This window comes from Equus caballus, chromosome 15 (assembly GCF_041296265.1).
Source record: "Equus caballus isolate H_3958 breed thoroughbred chromosome 15, TB-T2T, whole genome shotgun sequence".
NCBI classification, from domain to species: Eukaryota; Metazoa; Chordata; class Mammalia; order Perissodactyla; family Equidae; genus Equus; species Equus caballus.
The window spans coordinates 93,425,399-93,443,148 of record NC_091698.1 but is presented as its reverse complement, the minus strand read 5'-3'; the positions used below and the strand labels follow the sequence as shown (position 1 = coordinate 93,443,148).

The following is a 17,750-nucleotide window of genomic DNA, read 5'->3' as shown; positions in this document are numbered from 1 at the left end:
TAATTTTATTTAATTTTAATTATTTGACATTGACTAGTTTCATGTAGCTAGTGGTAACAGTCTTAGAATTCACAGCCCTAGGATATTAAGATGGAGAGGACTTCGAGTGCAACCTCTTCATTGTACAAATGAAGGACAACAAAAGAACCAATATTTTCTGAGGACGTTTCATATGCCAGGCCCTGTACTAAAGACTTTCATGTTATTCTCTTGTAAGCCTCCTAACGGCCTTATTAAGTATATATTACCAACATTTTACATTTAAGAAAACTGTCTTAGAGGCTCATGGTTATGCTCATTCAGTTAGTCTTTGCTAGTGAGGATAGAAAGGTGTGGTGTAACCAACGCGGATCACCCTCTGTAAATTTCAGCCTCATGCAGGGGTCAGTCTCTGCCACACGGGAGCCTGTAAATAAATGGTGAAACGAAAATCTAATATCAACATCACTACAGCAGAACAAGTGAAGATTCCTCTCAATCACCTTCACTCTCCTGTCTTTCCTACCTTTCAGCACCAGGAAGTTTGTCTTTATATCTCACCCAACTTCCTGGCAGCCATATCTTTCTTAATTGTGTAATGTAAATTTTAGTGCTAGCCTAAGCAGGACATAATCAGGTGGTAGGATTGCTTCAGAAATATGCTGGTGATGTATGAAAAATTAACACACCAGTTCCTTTTGCATTAGTCAATCCCATTAGTTGCACCACAACTCCCACAAGCAAGGAAAATTGAATGCTGACAATTTATCCAACAAGTTAGAAAGTTCCTTTCCATCTATCCTTGTGTGGAGTCTAGCAATCCAAACTGAAATGATTGTGTTGTGCAGTATACTGCTGTCTGTTGTCTCACTCTTCTCTTTGACCCTATTCCTATATTCATTTTCTCAAAGCACAGTTTTAATGATATCATTCTCCCTATCCTCATTATCCTAGCATTTCAGACTTTATAACTCTCTCAGGTTACAGAGGGCAGATCGTGGGATTTTTTTGGCCTCCATAATTACATGAGCCAATTCCTATAATAAATCTCTTCATATAAATCCTATTGGCTCTGTTTCTCTGGAGGACCTTGGCTAATACAATGTGGTTGAGTTAGAAAATGAGGTAGCCTTCACTCTCCTGTCAAGGAGCCATCCTAGGTGTCTTGATGGGCAGAGAGGAAACATGAGGGGATACCAAAAGGATGAGTTCCAAGGTCATTTCTTCCTCTTAGAGGACAGCTTCAGGCTTTGCCTGCAGGAGAGAAGAGATTTGCTTTGCCCAACAGGTTAGAATGAAGAAGTTTTTAGCACCACAAACACAAACTTAGAATTGAAGGAAACATTCCAGGAGTGAAAAAGACAGTTCATTCACACTAAACAAGTAGAGAGGCTCTAGGAGTGGGAAAGCATTTGTGGTGCTGAAACACAGAATACAAACACTGTTCCTGGAAAGAAAACAGTCAAGACTTTCCGGGCCATGGCAGGAAAGGTGTTGAAAAACCAGGGAGGCAGAGACATTGCACCCGCTCTGAGAGGCAAGTGAGTCTTTGTAACTGGAAATAGGGGAGGATGTGAGCAGAGGGTTAGGAATAAAGTCAGAAGTTAGAGCTGTAGGAAAGAAGAGAAATGTTTTCTCCTCAGAACCACTGTTGCTATAATGAAAGGTTGTCCCATTACTGTCATCACATTGTGAGCACAGAACAGCAGAGACATCAAATTTGCAATACTTCAATGCACAAAATGCCCCAGATGTTTAGCCTTCCTGGATCCACAGGGGTCTGCACAGTGAACAGCCCTGACACAGCCTCACTGTCCTGTTCATAAAGGCCAATGAGGCCTAATGTCTGCAAAACTGTGGCCCCAAACCTTGCAGATGTGTCCACAGGAGAAAGCTGGGGACTCCACATTCTGTTCACATGTTGCCCCTTTCCCCAGCAAATTAGGGTAGCCCAGACTATCTTCTCAGGCTTAAGAGGCCCCAGCTCTCATAAAGAAGAGATTTGTATAAGATCCAAGATAATTCTTCCCAGAGCAAGGTGAAATCTGTTTGCGTGAATGCCTAGCCAGGCATTTCTCAACAAGCTTTAATATAAAACAGTGAGAATGGCCAGATGAAGGAACACGTCATCCACATGCTTATGAGATTACAGCTGGTTATTCACACCAATTCCTTTTCATAAATTGGTTTCCAGAGTCTGATATTTTAAAATCAAATCAGGTCTCCGAAATCCATTTTATGTTGATAGTCTTAATAACCGACTTGAATTGTTTTCTTATCGGGAAATGGAAATCTCAAAGACTTAGATATCTCTGCATATCCTGCTTGAAATTTGAGCTGAATTGAGGTTTCCACACCTCTTCTTTTGACCAAGTACCTAAGAAGGGCTTCTACAGAGGGTGAACATATGCTTTCCCTCACATTCTCAACATTTTCCTCTGGGTGCCAGGAAAGTGAATTCACGGATACAAGGAACTTGGGCGTCTATTAAAAAAGTTCTTAACAATAATCACATTGGGTCAGTGGAGAAGTTATTTCCAATTTGCCTGAGGAATAAACCAGATTAAGATAATAAGAGAAGCTCTGAAATAGCTAAGAAGCTACAGCCATCTTAAACACTCTGCTCTGGAAACAGGGGCCATGGGATCTGGGAATAGAGATGGCCTAGATGAGGGCAATTTCACATTTCACAGAAAGGTCTCAATGTAGCATGCATACACAGAGACATCATGAACACAGGCTCTGAAACTGACAGTGACTAGCAAGCGGCAAATTACTTAACCCCTCTGGACCTCTATTTCCTCATCTGTACTTAGGTAAAGGTAGCTGTAAGAATTTAATGGAGATAAAATGCATATAAAATGTTTAAAAGGGACTTAGCACTAGCAAAATAAACAGTATATATTTGATTTATTATCATTTTTATTGTCATTGTTATATGGGACTCCCTAAAAATATCTCCTAAAATAGTTTGGAGTCATATCAAGGCCTTGTCATCAGCCAATGTCTTTTTTCTGTGGATGCAATCCTGATCCTTTTCTATATCTTTTCTCATCTTTTCTGTAGTGTATTTAGAAAGAAAAATGCTCTTATACTCTGAGACTCAGGATCTAAACTTTGGCAAGATACTGTACCAGTTTATTCATGTAGAACTTTTACAAATAATATCTTAGAATGGAGTATGTGCATATGACTATGCAAACATTCTGGGCGTGACAACAGCAAACAGATGTGGATCCATCTTCCAAGAGTTCATAGTCTAGATAGAGAACAATAAATAAACAGGGGAGAAGATACCCAGCACTAGAAGGCAGGCCATGCCCAGTGGCAGGTGAGTGGAAGGGACTTTTAATACAGCCAAGATCAGTGCTCCAGCTGGACTGGCTGGTCCTCAAAGGGCCAGTAGAATGTGATGCATAAGTGATGAGGAAGTGCAGTCCCAAAGAAGACTACAGGAGAAGAGCCACCCATGTGAAAATTAGCACAGAATGATGGTGAGTGAGCTTTACATTCTTTAAAATAAAATCAATTTCAGTTTCATACTTTCATTTAGTTTTTTAGACAAGATTTATTTTAGTTATTTGAACACATATGCAATATTGACTTAAACTCTTTGCCTATGAAGTCCAATGTCGGGGTTTCCTTCGGGAAAGTTTCTAGTGAATGCTTTCTTCCTATGTATGGGCCATACATTCCTGTTTCTTGACATTTCTCATAATGTTGGTGCTTTTGGTTGTTTCTATTTCTGCTGTTTTTTTGTAACTGTTTGTTCTTGGTTGTGTGTAGCCACTGAAGTCTTTATTCAGTTGGCCTAGAGGTCACCTAATGATGGGACAGAGATTTCCTTTTATGTCTTGGACCAAATAAGTCTAATAGTCTTTGCTGAGAGGCTCTGGGTGTTGTGGGACACATCTTCAAAGCTCCAGCAAGCAGTTTCCAACTCTGCTTTAGTCTTCACTTCCTGCCTGTGCAAAGTCTCAAGGTCAGCCAGAAGTGAGAGATTAGGGCCTTCTCCTGTATTTCCTGGGCATGTACACAGCCCACATGCATGTGGACTTCCAGATTCTCAGGAATATGTCAGCCATTTCCGAAGCCTCCTTTGGACATCTCACTCCCCAGTTTTTCCTTTTAAGTGTCTTGGTCAGCCTTTTATGAGTCCCAACTGGTATGACTGCCTCATACTTAAATTGTTTTCACTTTTTGTTATCGCAAATAATGTTGAGATAATCATTCTTATGAGACCAAACTCTGTCTTATCCTTTGAACATACCTGGCACCTCTCTCTGCTCTTGTCATTCTGATCCAGCTGCCAGGAATGCCCTCTTTCTTTTTCACTCCTCATGTGCTGCAACCTCTGCTTTATGATCCAACCCAATTATTACCTCTTCTGTGAGATCCCATCTGGCTCTTCCACCTAGAGTTACTTGGTGCCCTTTCATAGCGCTTGATTTTGATTTCTAGGATAGGGTTTATTTTTTGGTACTATAACATATACATGCCGACATTCCACATAGGCTCCAAAGTCCTTGAGAACGAGACATTTTCTTATTTATTATCCTGAGTCCTAAGAGTATTAACTTTCTACACTCTATTATCCTTTTGTTCAAAGACTGCTTCTCAGAGTTCCATCCTTGTCTTTTAAGAATTTGTTTAATATGTATATTCTGGACATTGTATCTTAAAACCAGTGTATTACCTAAGTATGACAAACTGACCAATAAAGCTGGGTCCTCCAGGATTGTTCCACATGGTTTTCTCAAATCTCCCTTAGTTTATTCGTAGACTACACCATATTGGCACTCCGTTTCATACCTCCATCTGAACATGGTACCTGAGGTGGTTACTGTCCTGCACCATGATCTGATCTCTATATTCAATGCCCAATGCCATTCCTGCTCTCTCTACCACTTTCCCCCAGCTCTGTGCACCAGCTTTCTACAGGAGACTAGAACGTTGTACAGTGCAGCATCAATTCAATGGCATGCTGGGAAGAGGAGGGGTTCATCAAGATGTTAGCAAATCATAGGCAGAGAATTGCAGCCCCTAGGGAAAGAAATCGCATCTAACCATATAGTATGTCAGATCTTTTCCAGCTCTGGACCAGATATGGAGAATCAAAGGATCTCCAGGTAACAGACTAGTGATGATTTTGGAGGTGCAGGGTGGTGGGGGTGTCAAAGAGAGAGAGCCAGAATATCCTAGAAACTTTGTCTAAAATAGGGCATGGAAAAATAAGAAGAGAATTTGCTGCTGAGATGTGGCATGGCAGAATCCAGTACACTGGCAAGTTTCTGTTGGAGTCTAACTCCAGGCCCTGCACAATGACATCTACTTCCCTGAGGCCCAAGTAGGACTCCCCACCAGGTTACAGTGTCCTGTAGGATAAGAAATCCCAGGCACAAGGGGCTTGAGAGTTCTTTCACAGGTGTATTCAGGGGGTTATTGTTGATAACAAGGAAGAATCAGCACCTTCTGCCATTAGATAGAAAACAATCACTAAATTTGAAACCCTTTGGGTTTGAGTGATGAGAGCGACTCATACCCTACCCATTTGACGTCTCCCTGGTTCCAACACAGCCAGCAGGCAGCTATCTGCACTGGATCTGCACTGCATTCATTTACTCGTTCACCTGTCTTTTATTAAAAAAATGCTGCTTGTCAGACAAAACGTAGGAGAGGAGGACATAGTCTGTTGATTTGCTGTAGAGAGAAAGGGAAAAAAAAGATTTTAGGTATTCTCTGTGTTGTCACTTGGCAGTTTCAAATGCTTCATTGCATCTATTTACAACAGAAAGAACTGAGAATCTGTGACAAAAAGGTGCCTGTCCTTTGACTGCTGGTTGTGATGGTCTATTAGCTTCCCTGATGGGGAGTTTGCTTAAAATGCAGAAAATAGTGTCCGTCTATTTTCTTCTTGATGTTTACTGCAGTTTTGACATAACAGTCTTTTTTTTTTTCAGCATGATAATTACATCAGGCCAGTCAGTCCTCTTATGTCTGAGGGACAGGTCTGAGCACCGGGGCTAAACGTAAATATTTTCAAATGAGAGGACAGACAGCATTCTACAGTAAAGAGGGTCTCTGTAACTATTTTATCTGAGAAAAAATGAAAACATATAAGGTCCTTGAAGTAATGAACGCTATTCTTTATAATATTTTTTTTCCTTTGTCTACTTCCTCCCTTACATAGGTGGTGAGATGATGTGAGGATTGTTAGTTGTGGGTCTGATTTTAAACTGCCCTTAGAATTGTTTTATTTCCTGTCAGTGACTCAGCTTAAAAAAAAAAAAGATTCATGGGGAAAAGAAAGTGTCTCTTCTGAGGAAGCAAGTTTTCGATAACCCGAGGTCGATTTTATGAGGGTCAGGGTCAATGACCGGAACGTCAATGGGATTCTAATCTTTGATCAGATTTGGTTATCATAATAAGCAAAGGCACTAGACTTTTCTGAGCTCTTTTACTTAGGCAGACTATTATTGGAAAATGGATCCATTCAATTTATAGTCCTAAAACAACATTTCATCCTAAAAATGTTTGAATTTCTCTGAGAACACTTTAGCATGATGAAGTAAAGCTCTGTTCACTCAGTGGCTCGCCATGCTCCTAGGGAACACTCCAGGCATCTGGACTTTACCCTGCTAAGGACCAGGACTTTTCTTTGTGAAAGATGTCGAAAAGGGGAAAACTTTTATTTACATCTTCTGAGTTAAATATTTCCAGAATTTACTATACTTGTGTTTTTCATAGTGAATTCTCTTGAAATCCAGTCCCATGGCTTGTATTATGAGGGAGATAAAAGAGTTTTTAAGGTCAAATAAGTTTACACAATGCTGAGTTAAACAGCACAAATGAAAAAGGACTATTTATTATTACATTTATTAATTTACATGGTAATATGTAGTGTGAATCATCTAAAGACTTACATAAAATGCTGTAATTCAAAATCTTATCTGGCCATAAAACTCTCTTCTTTTCAGCAGTTCATTTTTGAGGGACTGCTATGTCACAAAATATGTATATAGAATCCTTTTATTATAACTTTCCTGCCTTTTAAAATAAATTACACTACATATTTCTCTTGGTGACTTCTATGCTTTGGATGATCAATATAATTTTGAGTTGTAACATGATGGATGGCCTTAGATGCTGGAGAGGAATAGTGAGTAATTTCTTCCTACATCAAATGGCTAGTAGTGATGTGTGTGAGGATGGGGTGGGGGGGTGTAGTTCTTTTCTGTGTTTATAAAAAGCAAAATTCCATTAGTAGCTGTAAGTCACTCACATGACGCTGGTGTGACTTTTCTGTCCCTTTAGGCAATGGTCTGTTGTGTGCCTGTAGTAATGCCTTCACCACCTGCTATTTTTTGTGCCTCAATTGCTACATATTAAGGAGCCAAATAACAGATAATTTGGGAAAACGGCACAGGACAGGGGAAAAGGACAAGCGGGGCCATTTGGAGTCAATTAGAATCATGCAGACCTGACTTCAAATCTGGCTCTGCCCCTTACCAGCTGTGAAACTCAGAGAAATAGGTGACCGCTCTGAGCCTGTTCTCTCACCTACACAATGAAAGCAGTGGCATCTGTAGAGGAGAGAAAGCTATTTCCTTTCCCCCTGCCTGTCTGCCCCATCCATCCTAGATCACTCCACCACTCATGAAAGGAGGGATTTCTCATCAAATGGCTCAACGTCTGGAGTATTAATTATGCCCATTTACTAGTAGACAGATTCAATGGGCATTATGTGGTCACACCTACAGGCTTGAGGCCTCCACTTGGAGCATGGCAGCTCCTTCTCTCTCCTATTACGTCATTAGGGGGGTGAGAGGATGACAAAATTTGGATTGAAGGCCTGGGGGAGGGTGGAGACCAGTGTCTTTTTCTTAGTGGGCCCATGATGGCGCTGACACAGTTAATAATTAGGCAGTAGTTTTTCATTTTCTTTCCGCCAGTATTCACTGTGTTTTCACAGAGTTCAGTCCAGAATCTCTAAGGGAGGGAGAGGTGCTCTGTGGGGCTGTAGTCACCCTAAATTTTGGTCACATTCCCATTAAATGCCACAAATACATCTAAACACACCTACCTCACTCTACCTCACAGTGTAATAGGGAGAGTTAAATGAAAAGATTCTAAAGTTGCTGTTTTTCTGCACAGGAAGAACCCTTGTTTTTGTTATAACTACTTCTAAAGTACAAATTAATGAACTCAGAATGCATTTCTGATGATCTCTCCTATAAGTAAAGTGCATATGCTGTTGTGTAGACTTCACAGATCACACCTATGTTCCAGACACACACCTGGATAAATGAGTGTTGCCATATTGATGCTTGCCATTTGGTATCTAAGAAATATTTAGTTTAACCTTAATGAACATAATAACATGAAAAAAGAAGACGATTTCTTCTTAAACAGTCATTTAACATGCTCTATTACAAATAATAACCTCATAAAGGGGTTGGGAACCTGTGAGATGGCTTCAATTAAAATACCTGGAACCACAGACCACATTAGGGTTTGTTCTTAAATAGGTTTAATTGGTTCACTTATTGGCTACACATGAGATGCTATTTTCTCTCTCTTTAACCTATCTTGTTGAGGGCTTAATGGCAATCTATTTGATCAGGAAGAATAGCGTTCCCTGGGCCACAGGTAAAATTAAATATGCCAGTGGCATTGTGTGGGTTAGTCGGATCTGGCTATTTGTTGAATAAATGCAGATGTTAGGAGAAGTTCTCTGCTCTCCCTGCCTCATTATCCTGATGAAGATTGAATTTGGATTTTTTTTTTTTAGCCCTGAGCTAACATTGGTGCCAATCTTCCTCTATTTTTTTGTGTGTGGATTGCCTCCACAGCATGGCTGATGAGTGGTGTAGGTCTGCACCCAGGATGCGAACCCATGAACCTGGACCACTGAAGGTTGGAGCATACTAGGCCATTGGATCAGCCCTGAATTTGAATTTTTAAAAATAGAAAACACAGTAAAGAGCTTGAGATGGGATTTTTTTAAAAAAAAATAGATTTCTGTTGGCCATGGAGTAGGAATGACAGTACCTTTTTTTTTTTCTTTGATCTAATGCTGCCTTTGGTAAGTCTGACCTCTTTTGTTAGGAATTAAAAATTTTTTACAGAATACTCTGGGAGAAAAAACTCTTTATAGTGTCCAGAAAAGTGAGAAAATTTGCATTCAATACCCCAGAAAAGTAAATCTCACAGCGCTATGCTACTATAGCATTTCTAATTCATGTCAGTTACCTATTCGGAAAGTTAAATTTGAATGTTTTTCTTAAGGGACATTCTTTTATGACCTTAAACAATAATAGCGCTAAGCAATTTGGATGAAAATCATGTGTTATTCATAGAGGAAAAGTAATACTCCATCACATTTGTACTTTGCTGTTCCATTTGCAAAGCTCTCTCACATGTGACCTTTCATCCAAACCTCATTATAGCCTTGTGTGAATAAATTTTAATAAACATAAGGTAATTGAGTACAGAGAAATTAAGAAACTTACCCAATGTTATCCAGCTATTGAGCAGCATGGACATGTATAGAAATGGGCTTTGATTTCTTATTCTCAACTCCTCTTCCCCTCCTTTTTGAAATTTGACAACACACATTCATACATGTGTCAGGTACTATCCTAGGCCCAAGGTCTCTGGGATGTAGAAGGCAGGCTGATCTCCGCTTTCAGGGAGTTTCATTTCAGACAAATGACATGAAACATTTGTCAGATGAAACATTGGTCAGACAGATTTAAACGGCCAAACCATTTAACAAACAAATGTGATAATATTGAATAATCACAAGTGAGGGGAAAAAAATTACTAGGGAGGGCAGGCATTTGGCCAATTTATCTAGGGTGGTCATGGAAGGTGTGTCAGCTAGGACTCATACAAATAGCAAACCCCAATTAAAGCTTAAACTATAGCAATGTTATCTCACATAATGAAACCTGCAGGTAGGCAGTTCTGGGGTTGGTTGACTCAGCAATAAAACAATGTCAGGCTCTGGAATGTTTCCGGCTTTCTTCTCCTAAATGTATGGTGACTGCTACAATTCCGTAAGTGATAAATGAAGGAGTGAGATTTCTTGCTTCCTTTGTGAAGAGGAATGAACTGCCCTGAATACTCCATCTTTGAGGAGGCTGAATGGCATCACATGACCAAGCCTAAATCCATCATCCCTGGCAAGGTGAATGACATGATCAAACTTGGCCTGGATTAACCGACAATCCTCCCACCTGAACTGCAGAGGTCTCATGGGATACTTGGGCAACCGATACTTGAACAAAATTGGCAGAGAGGCCTTTGTGAGGCAGTGGTATTTGAGTTGATGTTTGACTGAATTGAAGGAGGCCACTTGATAACAAGCAAGAGAAGCACATGCCTGATAGCCTCATGATGCCTCATATTTATTGAGCACCTTATATGGTCCAGACACTGCCCTATGTGCTATTTATATTAGCTCATTTAATGCAGCAACACTACTATGAAGTAGTTTCTATCATTATTCCCATTTTACAGATTAGAAGACTGAGCCACAGAGTGGTTAGGTGACCTGTCAAAGGTCTTGGAGCTAATAAGCAGCAGAGCCCTGATTTGAGCCCAGGCAGTCTAACTCCAGATCCCACATGCTTAACCACACACTACACTGAGAAAGAAAGATTCTAAGGCAGAAAAAGCCAGTTGTGCTCAAGGAACGGGAAAGAGGGCACTGTGATTAGAATATAGCAAGAAAAAGGGCAGTGGCAGGAAATGAAATCTACATGTTGAGACAAGGGCTCCATCATTTAGGGCCTTGTAGGCGACATTTAGGATTTTGGATTCTATTCTCAATGCCTTGGAGAGAAATTGGACAGTTTTAAGCATGGGAATAACCTAATATAATTAACATTCAGAATTAAAGATGGTTGAATTAGTCAGGATATTCTAGAGAAACAGAACCAATAGGAGATATCTCCATCTCTTTGTCCATCTCTATCTCTTTATCTATCTGTCTGTCAATCTATCTATCCATCTATCTATCTATAAAGATTTATTTTAAGGCATTGGCTTATATGATTCCAAAGCCTGAAAATACGAAATCTGTAGGTGAGGCCAGCAGGTTGGAAATTCAGGTAAGAGTTAATGTTGCAGTCTTGAGTTCAAATTCTGCAGAGCAACAAGCCAGAAACTCAGGCAGTAAGAAGAATCCCTTCCCTGGGAAACCTTGGTCTTTGCTCTTAAGGCCTTCTACTGATGGATGACTCTCACTCACATTATGAAGAGTAATCTGCTTTACTTTAAGTCTACTGATTTAATTATTAATCATATCTAAAAGTTATCTTCACAGCAACAACTAGACTGGTGGTTGACCAAACAACTAGGCACCATAGTCTTGCCAAGTTGGCACATCAAGTTATCAATGACAATAGCGTATGAGAGAGTGGTCTATAAAATGTAAATCCTGCTCTTCAATGCCATTATCTCCATCCTTCCACTTTACTCTATAGTCTCCACACTAGCAATCCCTCAACTGTTGGTCCTACTGGCTTTGTACTTTCAATTCTTCCCCACGTGCCCTTATTCTTTCAGTACTCCAACTTAGATTCCACGTCTTGGCATTATAACTCTTCTGTCACAAACACCCTGACTTCCTCAGTCCCTCCCTCCCTCCCAAGGTTGTGCTTGCCTGTGAAGGCCCAAGTCGTAGTTAAATTCAACTATCCACTCACTCCACTTCTGTACTTGAGTCACTGAGTGTTATTGGATTGAAATTACATAGTTGCATTCACAGGACTCACGTCATATTTATGAACACTTATTTCAAATGTCATTCAATACTGCTAGTCACTACATTTCTCTATTGAATTCATTCTTCCATTCTACAAGATGGCTATTTCACATCACATTTTCTCTCTTCAAAGCTCTAAGGACTAATCACTCATACTCTCAGCTGATCACCTTCATAAAGAAAAGAGAGCATTCAAATGAAATCTACTTCATTTTCACAGGACCAGCTTAATAAACCATGGTATCAGGACTTACTTTTTTGACTTCTTATTACAATAGAAGAAGTAAGCTCTCATTTGAGTCCAAACCCTCCACTTACCCCAACTGCATCCCATCTTACTTTCTATAGATCCAAACTTCAATGTTATGAATTTCCTCTCTAACTGGATCACTCTCAGCAGCATATTAATGTGTTTCTAAACTCAAAATTGCACTCCAATTGCAATCACATTTCTCTGTTCTTCTGAGTGTCAAAACCCTTCAAAATAATGGTTAATACTCATCCCCCATGTTGTCTCTTCACATTACTTCCTCATCCCACTTCCAGGCTTTTCTATCCTTTATACCACTGAGATGGCTCTTAACAATTTCACTGAAAATTACATCTTGCCAAAGACAATAATCAATTTCGGCCATCCTTGTTTGAACTCTCAGTAGCATCTTAAGACTGAGTTGATCTTTACTTTTTGAGACATTTGATTACATAGCTTTCAATAAAACCGTCCTCAACTGGTTTTCCTTCTATCTCAGAGTCTCTTTCTTCTCAACCACCTTTGATGTATATTCCTTCTCTTCCACTTTAAGTATTGAGGTGACCCAAGAATACTTTCTCCACCTATGTCTTTTCTCTCTTCTTTATTTACATCCTTTCCTAGGTAATCTCATTTAATCCCAGGCACTAAATTCCTCCAGCCCAAATCTCTTCCTTAAGTTCCATGCTCTGATATCCTATTGCCTACTCAACATCTACACTTGCTGTGTAATCATCATCTCTGTCCCAATATGGCTGAAACTGTGACAATGTTTTCACTCTTCCTCAAATTGGCTTTTCTTTCCCCATCCAGCCCTGCCTCCAATCCCATTTTAGCATTTCCTGTCTCTCCCATCTGGTTGCTCAAGCCCAAAACTTCACTGTCATCTTTCTCTTTCTTGTGCACCCTAAATTCAATCCAGCAGTAAGCCTTGTTGCCACTACCTCCAAAACATACCTTAAATATGACAATTTCTCATCATCTCCCTTTCCACAAGACTAGCGCAACCACCACTCTATCTCCCTGAACTATTTGTTTGCCTGTTTTTGCCCCGAGAGTCCCTTCTCTCATAGCAAACACAATGATCTTTCAAAGCACAAATCAGGTCTAGTTGTTCCTGCTTAACACTCCACAATAGCTGCTAGTGGGAGATTTAGATTATTTTGCACTTAGAAAATAATGCAAACTCTATCCTGTCAAGTTGCTTCTTGATCTTTCTGTCCCCTGCCTCCCTTTCTGACGTCATGCCCTTCACGTTTCCTCTTCTGTTCACTCTATTCTATTTTATCTTCTTTATAGCATTCTTCTGTTCCCTCAAAGAATCTTAATTATTGGTTTACTTGTTTTATTGTCTGTAAATTTCCACCTGAGTGTAAATTCCACAAGCATATTTCTTTCTTATTCCCTGCTGTACCCTGTGTACTTAGATTAATCACTGACACTTTGGAAGCACTAGTTAAATATGTGTTTGCTGCCCATCTTCTGTTTTCCCACTTTTGGTAGAAGTGTGCATAAAAGAACTATTCTACTTTCCTCTGTACTTTACTATAAGAAGACAGCAACTCATCATTACAACCAATTAAAATCAACATCCAACCTTGCTGAGGGGACATTAGGGACTGGAAGGATCTGTGGAGATTAGGAAAGCATACATCTCATGCAAAGGAGATGGCTGCTGTTCAGCATTGGCCAACACTTACCCAGACGGAAGATGAGTCCAGGGTCACAATACGTTCAATTTTATTTACTCTTTAGGAAGCCTCAAGTTCTGATTTTAAGTGATATCTCTAGATTTATGAATATTCATAATTAACTCTATTTTTTTAAAACCCTGTATGAGGACCAAACATAACCCATTTGCAGAATGGTTTTAGTTTGTGGCCTCTCGTTTTTCAGCCTTTACTGTAGGATGATTTCATGGCCGAGGAAAAAAAGCCTAAAGAGACTTAATTGAGTGTCATGACTGATGAGGAGGAGGACACTGGAATCTCTAGGTAACTCTGAGAAGCTTCACCAGTTTCAGAGTTTTACCCCTAAGTAGGGCCTGACCAAGCATTGTGGAGTTGGGCCAGAATAAAGTCTGAAGCCACAGCCTACACAGGCAACTTTCAAAAGGACAGAGACATTTTGTCTTCCTGCAGGACACTGGTTTTCTGTGGTCCACAAAAGCAAAAGTCACAGAGAAATAAGAGGAAGGTAAAAACAGCCAGAGACTTCTTGGGTGATGGGGGGCAGGGCAAGCAGCACAGAAATCAAAATTCTGCACCTAGAGTTTGAGGGGACCTGGAAACTCATCTAATTCAGCCTCATACTTGCCTTAAGCTCTCACATTCTGTGATCAGAACAAGCTGGAAAGTTATCTTGAGAAATGTTAACATACATTTATAAAGAACAGTGACAGGGGCCTGCCCTGTGGCGGAACGGTTAAGTTTGCACTCTGCTTGGTGGCTCAAGGTTTTGTCAGTTCAGATCCTTGGTGCGGATGTGGCACTGCTCATCAGGCCATGCTGAGGCAGGATCCCACATGGCACAACCGAAGGACCTACAACTAAAATATACAACTATATACTGGGGGGCTTTTGGGAGAAGAAGCAGCAAAAGAAAAGAGAAGATTGGCAAGAGATGTTAGCTAAGGTGCCAATATTTAAAAAAAAAATTAAAAAAAAAGAACAGTGAGTATGTCTCCTCCTCCATTTAGATGACTCACAAAGGTTTAATGTTTCAATTCAGTTCCTTTCAATTTAAATAAGCAAACATTCTCTGATGTTTTCCTATGGACTACACACAGTGTTTGTTGCTGTAAAAACAGCTGAATTAAATAATACAGGTTTTGCCCTTAATGAGAAAAATATATTCTCTACCCCTCTTCTTCCCTGTCACTTGGGGTCACTCCCTCATCTTCAGAGCCCCTTTGGAGGAGAATCCGAGAGAATCATTGGCAATTACAAAAGCCTTCTACGTGGCGTCGATTGATCTATCATGTTCATGTCACGTTTCTATCACCTTGACTGCAAGCTTCCGAAGGGGAAGAACTTCATTTCGAACGTCTCTTTTTCACTTCAAGGACCTTGCATGGGTTGGGCCTCCAGGATTTTCTAATTATCCCATGTTGGCGGATGGACCACCTTAAAACCTCTATGCCAATCGAGGACACTTGCCACTGGAGTTTGCCCAGGAAAGGGCATAAATGGACAACTGGCCAAACTTAATTTTTTTTGTCATCATCCCTCCTAAAGTAGGAAGAAAAATGTTTACGTTCCCACATGGGAAGATCTATTTTTTAGACTAGCTGGCTGTTTTCAGAGTTTCAGCAGAAATTCCAACAAAAGTAGTACCTTCTCGGGGGTAAGCTGCACAGAAAATGGTAGTAGAGCCTCAGTCTGGGAGTTCTGGGGAGTCATGGCTTTTCTCACAGCCACGAGATTTAAAAGAACCTCGGTGGTATGTGTTCTACCTCTTTCCCATCTTGGACATGGATAATAAATTCCACTATCAGACAGAACCAATCTGCCTTCAAAGTTGATTGAGATCAAGTTTCTCGCTAGAAGAAAACAGCAGGACGTGCCTCAGAACTGAGGAGAGTCACCTCTCCATTCAGAACAGGCAGAAAGAAGCTTGTGATGAAACAACACACTTGAAACTCAGTATGGGCTCCCCTCACACTGGGCTTTAGCCAATGAAATGCTGTGAATATCAAAGCTCTTAATTAATGCATTTAACACTTCTATTAGGCAAATTCATCTGTTTAATCTCATTTATACTAAGAAACAGAGAGAAATTAAATCACTCAGAGTCATAGAAGCTGAGGAAAACAGGCTCAGCCACAGTCAGTCTTACCTAGACCATTTGCAGGGAAAACAGTGGCTCTACACCCACAGAATCCATTTTAAACACCTCCCTCTCTGCTGTGCTGGTCAGTGTCCCTTCTGCGTTACTCCTGAGGAATGAATGGGGGCCTGTAGAATAAACCTAGAAGTAATGAGAAAGAAGGCTTTGTGACTCTGTGAGTTTCAACAGACAAGAAGGGCCCAGAAATCTTGGATAACCCCAGCAGGCCTAAGTTTTATTTGTGCACTTGCACAGGAAGTAAAGGGGACTAGACCCCAGATTGTCTCACTACGCAACTTCATACATTGTCCCCTTTGAGTCTATCCTCTCAACAACCTTCTGACATAGATCTATTAACCACATTTTACAGATGAGTAAGCCATAGCTCAGAGAGGTTAAACAAATAGCTGAAGCTATTAAGCAACAATATTGTGATTTGAAATGATTTCAGAGTTCATCCTCTTTGCATGACTCCAGTCACCTTCCATACAGCAATTAATAAGCTATGTAACCTTGGAAAAATTACTTCACCTCTCTGGGTCTCTATAAAAATGAAGGAGTTGGAATCATATCCTGGCAACTGTAAAATGTCTGTAGCTCTGGAGGGGAACTACTTTTCTATTTGGCACATTGTGGGCCAACCCTGTAAAGAACTGTGGAACGTCTGAAATTTTACCCTCCTTGAAAGCTAATAAGTGAACCTGCCACCATTTCGTAGATATTGGCAGTAAAAATGCTATTCCTGGGTCAGAGACACAGGACATTATTACTCACAGCACAACAGGCCACATGAGCTTTAAGTTTTTCATCAGTTCCTCTTGCTCCCCAAGTCCCACATAGTGATGCGAAGAGACCCAAGTGGATGCTACACGTATTGGATTTGTGTCACTGCTGAGTAACCTGAGCTCAGGATGCCCAGTCTTATAAAGTGGCTGCTAGCAAATCTCCCCAACGTTTGCCCCAGAGGGAGATACGTGATGCTGGTAAGGAAACAGATCTGCCCTCTGTCTTAGAATGAGATAGTACCACTATCTTTGGACGTTGTTTGCTACATGGACATCCTTGGAAGCATAGTCTGCAACAGAAGCTGAGAGAAGACTTGTAGAAACACCACGGAGAATCATCTCTCAACAAACAGTGCTGAAAACCATGAAGTGCTGTGGCCAGGTTTGAGACCAGCGCCCTCTCTGGTTCAGTTCAACACCATATGAGCAAAGCTTACCTGAAAGTTTACTCTGTGCTGGGTACGGAGTTAACACTGTGGATAAAAAGATGAATGAAGCAACTTACATGGGAGAGACAAGTGAGTAAAGGCATCATTGCCCTACCAGTCATAAGGCCTGGGACAATGTGTAGCACAGGTTAATGAGCGAGCAGGGCAGAGGTACATTTAACATAGCCCACAGGTTAGAGAAAGCTGACACCTGAGCTGAATCTTCAGAATTTGCAAGAATTTGGGGATGTGGAGAGATGTATTTCTAGGTGGAGGGAATAGCTTGAGTAAAAAGTGCTGACAGATATTCAAGTAAACACAAGAGGCTCTGTCTTGCGAAAATGTCAAGTGTAGGGCAAGGAGGGGGTGGATGCTCTTGGCTAAGTCAGCAGCGCTTGAGAATAAAAGTTCTTGTTCACAAAAATGCCTAGAGTTTGTCCTGAAAAAAAAAAAAAAAAGAAAGTAATGAAGGGTTTTAGGCAGTTGAAGATGATTCTGGATGCTGTAAGGAGAATAGATGCAGAGTTTGATGCCGAGGGCCTGGAGTACGGTTAGGAGGCTGTTGCTTTTCTCCAAGAAAGAAACAAATTAGAACACTAGCAATTGGGCTAGGAAAAGAAAAAAAGACACAATGACCCAGAGTCTTAGACCCTTAGTAAATTCACTGTCAGGTAGACAGAACCAGTGACTTTTTATGGAACAAAGGT

The 17,750-nt window shown here is 40.5% G+C and overlaps 1 long non-coding RNA gene across 1 annotated transcript in view; it reads right to left on the bottom strand.

Moving 5' to 3' along the window:
- Positions 1-3,527: 3,527 nt before the first annotated feature.
- LOC111768153 (uncharacterized) overlaps positions 3,528-17,750 on the bottom strand; it is a 103,425-nt gene continuing 89,202 nt past the window's right edge. The window contains exons 3-4 of the long non-coding RNA XR_002800295.2: positions 15,840-15,971; positions 3,528-5,679 (exon numbers count right to left, since the gene is read on the bottom strand). This is a non-coding gene — a long non-coding RNA (uncharacterized lncRNA). The remainder of the gene's footprint in view (positions 5,680-15,839; positions 15,972-17,750) is intronic.